This window comes from Chrysochloris asiatica, unplaced genomic scaffold, assembly GCF_000296735.1.
Source record: "Chrysochloris asiatica unplaced genomic scaffold, ChrAsi1.0 scaffold00424, whole genome shotgun sequence".
In the NCBI taxonomy this organism is placed as follows: Eukaryota; Metazoa; Chordata; class Mammalia; order Afrosoricida; family Chrysochloridae; genus Chrysochloris; species Chrysochloris asiatica.
The window spans coordinates 1420943-1431953 of NW_006408942.1; the positions used below are offsets into that span (position 1 = coordinate 1420943).

An 11011-nucleotide genomic window follows, 5' to 3' on the forward strand; every position below is an offset into this window, starting at 1 on the left:
CCCATAGTGAACCTGTATAGGATTTCCAAGGAGCTGCTGGTGAGCTTGAACTGCCAAACTTCCAGTTCAAACAGCTTTGCAGTCTGGCGCATTAACCCCCAGTACCACATTTCAGCGACATGAAATGAATTATAAAATTTTTCCTGGATGCAGGATAGTAATATTTTTTACTATATATCAAATATTCTACAAAAATATTTCATACATTCTACAACAAAGAAAATGAGTCAGTGAACTCAGTTGTTGCAGTAACCAACATAAAATTTTGTTGAAATTCCAAATTCTCCCCAAATTTAAATGGTTCATACTTCCATTTTGACGCTTGTTTTGTAATAAATGCTTTAACTATAAATGAAGAAATGAAAAGATGTCAAAGAAAATTTAATGATCATAAAACAAAAATTACAAATCATTATCTTTTATCTCTAACATGTTATAATTAAAACTCTTTCTTTCTATCCTTTGCTCTTAGAAATTCTTCAATGATTTCATCACAATTAAGTTGCTGAACAACATCTACTTCCGTACATAATATAGAAAATGAATCGAGTCTTTCCTGAATCATTGTTGTATACTGAGGTATTTTGAGTCTCTTTAAAGATGAAAACGAGTGTTCTTTTGTACAGTCTGTAATCATTAAAGTAAGGAATATGCGTAAAGCAATTTCCACATTGGGAAATACACATTGTATTTTATCTTCTATTATGGAATCATACATGCCTACATAAGTAAAATTTGTCTTTCCAGAGTTTGTAAACTTAGTCCTCATGTAAGAATGAAACTGTCGCACCTCTCCATAAAGGTATGTATTTAAATCATCGGGATAAGCCTGCACTAAATTCTTGGACGCCTTCATGCATTCTTCATCAGGTATATCCACGTTGTTTAAGAAGGAAAATCTATCAGAAATAATTTCATACATTTCTGCCCTTCTTTTCATGCAAGATTCAAGTGTGTCAATGATGGCGTAGTATGTGGTGATGCGAAATTGATCTCTGGCACCCAATACGTCTAGAGCACTCTCGTCATTTACTTGTTTCTTTCTAACGCTCCTAGGACGGCGAACTGTTTGATAATCAGTATTTGGCAGTATTTGCTTTGCTGAGTTTTCAAAGTGTTCAAAATCTTCTCTTAAATTGTGTAAATATCCTGCTAACGACTGGTAGAGATCTGTGCACGTCTTTAGGTTTACTTCTGAATCTTGCAGAGCTTGACTCGGCCAATGAAAATGCTGCAATATATTATTCCACATAACCAACATAAACATAAACTCTAGTGTTTGCAATTTGTTGGCAATGTTTTCTGCTTCTCTTCTGGTATCTCCTTTTTGTGTCTGGTCCTCTGCTATATTTTCTAAAGCGTCTAGAATCTGAGCATACGATTCTAGGACTGCACTCGTGACTACCGCATGCACGTCCCAATGCATATTAGAAAGACATTTCAATACTCGATCACTGCCTAGATACGTTTTAAGAACTGCCCGTCGGTGAGGAGATGCGGCAAAAAACGTGGAGAGCAACTGAACAGTAGAAAAAAAATCCACCGCCTCTGGACAACAATCCACTGCATTCCGTGCTATAAGATTAAGGGAATGTGCCGCACATGGTAGGAAAATGGCATATTCATTATGCTCTAAAATTTTTTGTTGCATGCCTTTATAATGCCCAGACACACTGGCAGCATCGTCATAGGTCTGGCCTCTACACTTAGAAAAATCAATTTTGCAAACCTCACATAGATACCGGAGTACTTCATTCGCAGTTTCTTCACCAGTATGACTTTTTACACTAGCAAATGTGATAAATCGCTCGACAGGTTTTCCATCTGCTGGAGACACGTATCTTAACACTATACTTAGCTGATCTGTACCAGAAAGATCAGGAGTGGAATCTATAAACAAACTGAAATATCGAGCTATACTTATTTCACTGAAAATAGTTGACCGAACTTTATCACTCATTAAGTTTATTAATTCTTCACACGTTGCTTTAGAGATATAAGACGGCTTTCCCTTACCTGTGTTACCATATTTTGAGATGTGACCTGCTAAAAATGGATCGAACTGAGCAACAAGCTCAAGTAAACCCCAAAAATTTCCATTTTGAGGAGACCCAAACACTTCATTTTTTCCTTGAAAAGATAGTCCGAGTTCAGCGATTGTAATAATGACAGCAAGAACACGTTGTAAAACAGCTTTCCAATACTGGCGTTCTTCATTCATCTGCATTGCCAGTTCCTGATTCAGGCCAAAACCCCGTCTCCAGTGTAAATATGATAACATACAATCCCTGTGAATTGAACTGTTCTCATGTTTGTCAATCATATTTGAGTTGCGCCAATCGCTAAATCCATCTGTAGCAAACTGAGAATTAAAAGTTTTAGGACTGAATAGTTTGCAAACAAAGCAATATACAGAGCCAACTGATGGAGAATACAGTAGCCACTCCCTCTTATAATTTTCTCCATTGGCTTTACACCCTAGGAATATATTCTGGCTACAGAACCGTGTTTGTTTACCATCCAGAAATTTTCGACATGAATTTTCAAATGGTCCATTGTGATGCTGACAATCACCTGGCCCTTTTATAATCCAGTAATTTACATCATTAGAAGAAAAGTTATTCCATAAAGCAGGATCCGTATTTCTGTTGTTTAAGGGGTCTGCAGCTATGGCAATTTCAGACTCTAAAATAGTTTCATTTTTTACACCATTGTTAATTTTTTTACTACAACAAGGAATGGATGCAGAATACTGGAAAAACTCTGTAGTATTGCTATTTGTGATTTTAGCACTGGTTGTGCTGGTACAATGATATGAGCCCATTAAACTGGAGGATTCAATGAAAGGAGTTTCTTCTGGGTCTTCACAGTTTAAAAAAGCAGTAAATTTTGGAACTGTCTTTAGGGACTCACAAATCCTTTTCTTTTTATCCTCTGTGAGCTTTCGCTTTTGGGCTCCACTTACTGGTTGTCGTTTCATTTTACCTGGATACAAAATTATGTCACTTTTTAAACGTTGACTGTGGCAAATAAAACTTAAATAACTGAAAAGAAATAAAATTTGCAAAGCAAGTAGAATACCAAAAAAACTTTACATGAAAATTTGGGCATTAACACAAAAATTTAAAGTTGAAAATTAGCACATTCAAAAGAAATTGAAACACGTAAACGTGTTCTTCAGGTCTGAGATAGTCAAAAGAAACAGTACTTACAATCATCAGTTTGTACAATGTTTGCTGGTGGGCCCTTAGCAGATCTCCACGAGTGTTTTCCTTCTTGCAATGCTTGAAAAGTTCTGTCCTTCAATGCTGCGTCTTCACAGCTCACTGGACTGCTGCTGATACCTGAAGGTGGCAAAAGCAATCACAAAGAGCATGATACAAGAACAGCAGCATGTTCAATCTGAACACACGTTTAGCTTGCTTTGCTCAGAACAGGTTCAGATCCATCACACGTCTGGCAGTTAAGAATGCAGCTGGCATGTTCTTATGTGGTCGCCGAGAGGGAGAAGCATGAGAGGTAATACCTAAAGGGTAGGTAATGAAAAGGAAAGTATCATTGCTACTGCATATAAAATTGATAAAATGACCATCAGTGACACCACCATCCCCTCCCACTTCACTGCTCACTTTTCCTTGGATCCAATCTGCTTACCATCCATGGACCTTAGCTCTGTATAACTGGTGTCCATGAGTTCCTAATGCCCTTCTTTACTGGGTAATCTGTTCTATCGCTGAAACGTAACTAACATGTAACCCTAAGTTTTGTATATAAATATGTTGTCCAAGGAGCCCTAGTGGTATTACAGTTGAGCACGTGGCTACTAACTGAAAAGTTGGCAGTTCGAACTCACCTAGTGGCTCGTAAGGCAGTGATCTGGTGATCTGCTCCCGTAAAGACTGTTGTTCTAAGTGCCATCAATCGTTTCTGACTCATAGTGACTCTGCATCTGGTTTTCAAGGAGCAGATGGTGGGTTTGCACTGCCAATCTTGTGGTTCGCAGTCCAGTGCTGATCCTACAGCACCACCCCATAAAGATTATAGCCTCTGAAACCCTGAGGGGCAGTCCTCCGTCCTAATGGGTCCATAAGAGTCAGAATCGACTTGACAGCAGCTAACAAAAACAGGGTGCTCAAAAAGGCTCACTATTCGTTCCTCTCTTGCTTCCCTGCGCAATGGATGCTCCCATACTCTTCTAGGTCAATGCTTAGCATTAACCTCACTCCAACAACTGCAAAGTACAGTAAAGAGGAGGAAGACACACACCTTTCACCTCACAAAGATGTGCAGAGACAACTTTTCACATGACCAGTACCCATCTCATCAACACTGCTTGCTTTCCAGCAAAAACAACTGGATGCAAATTCCAACGCACACTAACCTGCACCCGTAAGGATTTATACCCTCCGGAAACCCTGTACAGGGCCGCTATGGGTCGGCTCCGACTCGAAGGCACTTAACAACAACTAACCTGCAGAACAGAGCATGGTCCAAACCCTTTGGTTTTCAAAGCTATGTTTACGGACCATATTGTCAAGCTTATGCTAAGTAGCAGAGTGGCTAGCCACAATGCCACAGGGCTCCGGGAAGACATTTTCATATCCATTTCACTCCTGACACCTAAGGAAGAAATAAAAACTCTCCTTAAAGCAGCAAAACCTGTTTCTGTTCCAGTAACACATACCTGTTTATAATGAAGCTCCTTGAATCAGTCTCCAGATAGATGTGCTATTTCAACAGGGGATATTGTTGAAACCACGAGTCCTGGTGTGGCACTGTTGGATAAGCACTGGATTCCTAACTGCAAGGCTGGCAGTTCAAACCCACCAGCCACTCCTTGGACACCTTATACAGAGTTGCTATGAGTTGGAACTGACTCAATGGCACTTACTAACAACATTGTAGAAATTAAACATAATTTTAATACTCAAATCCGTTACAGAAATAAGTATGTTGTTTTCAGTCTATAAATCTGCAACATGGTATGGGGTAACGTTGGGTATGGTATGCTGTTTCATTCCTACTTCTGAATTTTAAATTACTCTGTTTCCTGAAACTCGTTGTTGGGTGCTGCCAAAGTAATTTTCAACCTCATTATCGAGCAGGACTGTCCCAAAGGGTTTTCTAGTCTGTAATCTCTATGGGGGCAGAATGCAACGTCTTTCTCCTGAGGACCTGATGGGGGGTATGAACCAGCATCTTTCGATTAGCAGACAAACACTTAACCATATGCTCTACCAGGGCTTCTACATGAAAACTAATACTAACGTCTTAAAGGTTTTCTCCTATAGTATATGTATTCCTTATCTTAGTTCCTTAATTTGCAAGTCAAGACATCACTAACCACTTCTCTTCTACTTTCACCCCAATGTAGAGAGCACACTGGCCCCTTCTGCAAATAAATTGAGGCAATCACTTGACCAACATCTCCAAGCCCATACACAAGACCTGGGATGTGGACGCAGGCCCATGTGGCTGGGTTTCTAGTTATAAAGAAGATGGTTTACATGTGTCAGTCCTGAGTATGAGTGCTATTGACATAAATTAGATCCCAGAGATATTTGATATGAACTTGTGCAGGCTTGGGTGGGAGGCAGGGCATGGGGGGAAGTAATGCTTCTTACCAAAATGGGAGTGTCTGGATGGCCCCTCAACTTCAAGATGGACCTGTAGCACAGGAAGGACTTGGTAAGGAGTAAGAAATGGCCCAGATCACTCAAACCTTCCCTAGAGCCAGGGCCCCTCAGATCCCCAGGTGTCAAAGGTCCTGGGGGGCACTGTGTCCTCAGAGGTCATCAGAGCCCAGTGCTGAACATCATGGGGGTCCTGGGCCTCTGCAGACAGGCCCCAAGGCCTCTCACCTTTAGGGACAAAGGGCCATACTCAGAGTTGAGTCTGTCAAGAAGGGCATGAATAACCACATCTTTCCCACAGGAATACCAAGATGTCTCTGCCCACCGCATGCCCCCTTCCCACCAGAGTCCAAGAAGGGTTCAGGGCGAGGGTGGGGCACGGCGGTGGGTGCACTCATGGGATGCGTCTCCAAATCCACTATGCAGAGAGGACCTGTGTGTCCCTGTTGCCGGTGCTTGCAGATTTTCATCAATGATCAGACCGGCCAGAAACCCCAAAATAGGAAAAGCCACCAGAATGAGAATTCCTCAAAGAATCTATCAGAGAATTATATAAGGAGGTGACAGCTACTGTAGGCCAAAAGAAGCCTAAAACACAAACAGAACATGCTATGCACCTGACTGAACATCAGCTATGAAAGACATTTGGGGGAGATTTCAGAACACGAAACAGCTATTAGAAAGAATTACTAATTAGAAAGAATATACTGTTAAAAAGAATTCCATCAGAGCATCATGGGAAAACTGCATTCAACTATAAGGTCAAGTGTCCTTTTAAAAGACAAAAGTGTAAAACATGAAATTTACTTTTACAACACTAAGCCCAAGTGAAGCAGATATGGCAAAAGGCTTGTTGTTAAGTGCTGTGGTGTCGGTGCTGACTCACAGAGACACATGTCCAGCAGAATGCACCATCCTGACACTCACTGCTACGCTGGAGCCCACTGGCTGACGTCACTATGTCAATCCATCTCTCATCAAGGGGCTTCCTCTTTTTGGATGACCCTTTTTCCAAGCATGATGTCCTTCTCTAGCAACTGGTCCCTCCTGGTAACATAGTCAAAATACATGCGATGAAGCTTTTAAGGAACATTTTGGCTGTACTTCTTGCGAGACAGATTGGTTCTTATTGCAGCCCATGGTTGATATGTAGTTGTCTTAGTTGCTGTAACAGAAATGAAAATGGATGATTTGAACGAAGAGGAATTTATTCTTTCAGTTTGGGAGGCTAATCTAAAGTCATTGTTGTGCCAGCTCTAGAGGAAGACTTTCTCTCCCCTTGTTTCCTCCAACATTCCTTATAGATCTCCATGTGTCCTGGTATCACTCTTCCCCTATATCTATGAGTTTCACAGTGTAGAGACCTAAGGCTTGAAGAAAGCACTCCACTCACGGCTCTCTTCTTGGTAGAAATAGTTCCCTCTGATTTCTGCTCACTTCTTTGTCTCTTATAAGTAAAAGACGTTGCAGTCCACATCCCAGTGAAATTCCCTTACAGCAGATCAGGGCTATGATACCCTTAATCCTTTTACTGGTTTATCACATCAGGTCACACACCATGGAGGAGTGGGCGTTATCACATAACTGCCGTATTACATCATTCCAAAACTTCCAAATCATTGAGAATCATGGCTCAGCCAAGCTGACGTACATTTTGTTGTTAAGTGCCGTCCAGTAGATTCCAACTCATAGCTGCCCTGTATACCACAGGGTGGTAGCTTCTCAGGATCCAACCTTGTGACTTAGAGTCCAGTGCTGATCCTACAGAGCCATACCAGAGGTCGACATATGTTTATGGGGGACACAATTCAATTCATGACAACAGTGAATTATGTAATATGATGTGGTGTTATAGGATCAGCATTGGACCGCAAGGTTGGTTTGAACTACAAGGTCAGTTGTTCAAACTGATCCGTTGCTCTTTGGAAACCCTATATAGGGTCACTATGAGTCAGAACAAGATAACCTTTTAGCTATATTCTTTTTTGTGATGTATTTATTGTAAATCCTAGTCTCTGTGCCTGCAGTTATGTTCTTATTTTGGGGTAAGTTGTCTGTTATGTTAGACGTGGAGTTAGGGTGGGAAATTACTAGACAGTGTGTGACTCAGTCATCACTCTTAGGGTCCTTGAGGGTATGGTATGCATCTAATACATAGGAATGCTCTGGCACAGCTCACTTCTTTTGCTCTAGATCTGGTATTTTTCTGACTTGAGCCAGCAGTTAGTCTTCGGACCTGCCAGTTTGGGTTCCTCAGTCCCTGCAACCACGACACCTGACTCCCACGTTTGGGATTTTTCAGCTGCCACAATGACACAATCCTTTTCCTTGAAGGTTCATGACTTCTGTAAGACACTAAATTACAGAACCCTAAAATGGGAGGGAGCGTATTGAGGGAAAACAGAGTACTTTAATATGTTAGACATAATGAAGTGGCATACCGGTTTTGAAAATGGGATACTTGGGACATCTTTAACATTAATTTCAGAAGGATCAGTCTTTTGCTGAGTCTTCAAAAGGAAATCCATTAAACAATATATTAAATACTCTTCATCAACACCATAATTCCAAGGCATCAATTATTCTTGTTGTTGTTAAGTACTGTGGAGTCAGTTCTGACTCATAGTGACCCCACACAGGGTTTCTGAGGCTGTAAATCTTTTTTTTTAGACAGAACTGGTTAAGCATTATACAAAATCTATACTTGTTGTATATGAAATGTATAGCAAAAAAGACCTTTTGTTAATCCTTGTCTCGTTAAGGTTTTCTATAGAAAGTAAATAATTCTTTCCTAACATCCTCAGATAATAAACATTTTTGTATAGAATATTGAATAATTGTATTACTGATAATTATCTTGAGACATGTGGTATAAAACGGAAACTGGATCAGAAAAGTGCAGGGGGAAGACCACTGGCAAAAAGTAATTTCCAAGAACTTGGTATTGTCCATGGTAAAACAGAAGCTTTGGGGTTATCGATACATGGTTTGATGATCTGAAGCCATTCATTAAGATATTCAACAAGATCCAAAACATCTGGGACATTATCTCCTTCGGAAACAAATTTCAACAGAACTGCCCATGGAATTTCTCTAGAACAACGTTCCATATTATAGCGTGCTTTTGTGATACCACCTCCAGGGATACAGACACAAAACTCAGAATCCTCGATTCCGGGAATGCACTGGCTGTTTTCCATTTCTTCCCAGTTAAGACTTTTTATTTTATTTTGAACACTTTGTTGCATAGAAGGTGTAAGTAGATACCGCGAAGCTGTAGATCACTGCGGTGATATGAATGACTGCTTGAAAGCACAACAACTCTGGCCCAGTTACTGTTTTTAATCCAGGAAAGCAGCTTTTCACAGAATGGCGTGGATTTATACTTGATAAATATGGATCTTAACTAAAGAGCCACTAGCTTCCTTGAAGGTAACAACTACACCTCAGCATTTAGAGAGTTCTGCTTAATTTTCTTCAGTGGTTGCATATGGATTGTTTCCAACCATTGGCATAAGACAATCCGTATAGAAGTAAGCGACCTTAAACAGATTCAGTGTGGAGATAATTAGATCTACTGCAAGTTGGCCAATATTTCCAACAGATACCGCTGGCATCAGGAGAGTGAAGCCCATGAGCTCAGGCGCCGGTTCCGCATAGGGCACAAACATGGCCACAGCTTGGTAGTGGACGAAAGGAAAGCCTGAGGCTGTAAATCTTTACGGGAGCAGAAAGCCTCATCTTTCTCCCGTAAAACCGCTGTTAATTTCGAACTGCTGTCCATGAGTTAGGCAGCCCAACTCGTAACCACTACACTACCAGAGCTCCTTATCAATTATTCTTAGGTCTTCCTTATTCACTGCCCAGCTACATGCACACGAGGCGACTGAACATGCCACAGCTTGGGTTAATTATATCCTAGTCCTCAAAGTGACGTCTTTGCTGAACACTTTACAGAGGTGTTTTGCAGCAGATTTTCCCAGTGCATTTTGTCTTCTGATTTCTTGATTGTTGTTTCGCTGGGCATTGATTGTGGAATCACCTAGAATGAAATCCTTGACCACCTCAATATTTTTTCCATTTATCATCATATGGCTTATTGGTCCAGTTATGAAGATTTCTGTTCAATGTTGAGGTATAATCCATACTGAAGGTTATAATCTTTGATCTTCATCAGTTTGTGCTTCAAGTCCTCTTCACTTTCAGTAAGTAAGGTTGCATACCAGTGGTTGTTAATGAGTCTTTCTCCAATGCTGATACCATGTTTATCATATTTTCAACTTCTAAGATTTATTGGCTTAGTATAAAAGTTGAGTAAGTACGTACAGAAGACATCCTTAACACACATCATTTCTGATTTCAAACGATACATGATTCCCTTATTCAAAGGATGACCTCTCGTTTTATGTACAGGATCCACATGAAGATAACTGAGCTCATGTCTAACCTGTAAACAAAGCTAGAATTTCCATTCTTCTCAATGGTAGCCATAATTTGTTATGATTCAGAGTCAACAAAACATATTGCCATCCTTACTCTCTTTCAACCAAGATCCATCAGACATCAGCTGTGATGTTCTGCATTCCAAATCCTCTTCTGAATCCATCTTAAATTTCTGGCAATTTCCTGTGTACTATTGTAGCCCTTTAAAAAATTATCTTCAGCGCAATTTTATCTGCAAGTGATATTAACGGTATCGTTCAATAATTCCCACGTTCTGTTGAATCACCTTTCTTTGTAATGTGAACAAATATGGCTCTTTTCCAGTTAGCCAGGTAGCTGTCTTCCAAATGTCTTGGCATAGATGAGTGTGTGCTTCCAGCCTTGAATCTGCTTATTGCTGTTGTTGTCGTGAAGTGCTGTTGAGTCAATTCCGACCCAGAACCACCCTGTATAGGGTTTCTGATGAGCATCTGGTGAGCTTGAACCTCTGACCTTGCAGTTCAAATGGCTTTGCAGTTTGATGCATTAACCAATAGCGCCACACCAGGACTCCAAACTGCTTATTGAAACACATCAATTAGCATGCCATTTATTTCTAGAGCTAATGCCTTCCTTCAGTGCCAACTTAAACTTCTTTCTTCAGTATCAGTGGTTCCAAATCATATGCTGTCTCTTGAAATAACTGAACATCAATAAATTGTTTTTGATCCTTTATCTTCTGTCAGTTTGTCACACTGTAGTGGCTTACATGTTACTATGAAGCTGGCAGCTATGACAATGGTACTTTAAATACTAGCAGGGTACAACAATGGTGGACAGGTTTTAGCTGAGCTTCCCGATTTAAAACAAATTAAGATTAGGAAGGAGGAGAGGTACACTAATTCTGAATGCTTAGTCACTGAAAACCTCATGAATAGCAGTGGAACATGGTCAGC

General features: G+C 40.4%; 1 pseudogene; it reads right to left on the reverse strand.

The window, feature by feature from the left end:
• Positions 1 to 8521: 8521 nt before the first annotated feature.
• LOC102815822 lies at positions 8522 to 9304 on the reverse strand (annotated as a pseudogene).
• Between the last annotated feature and the right edge of the window lie 1707 nt (positions 9305 to 11011).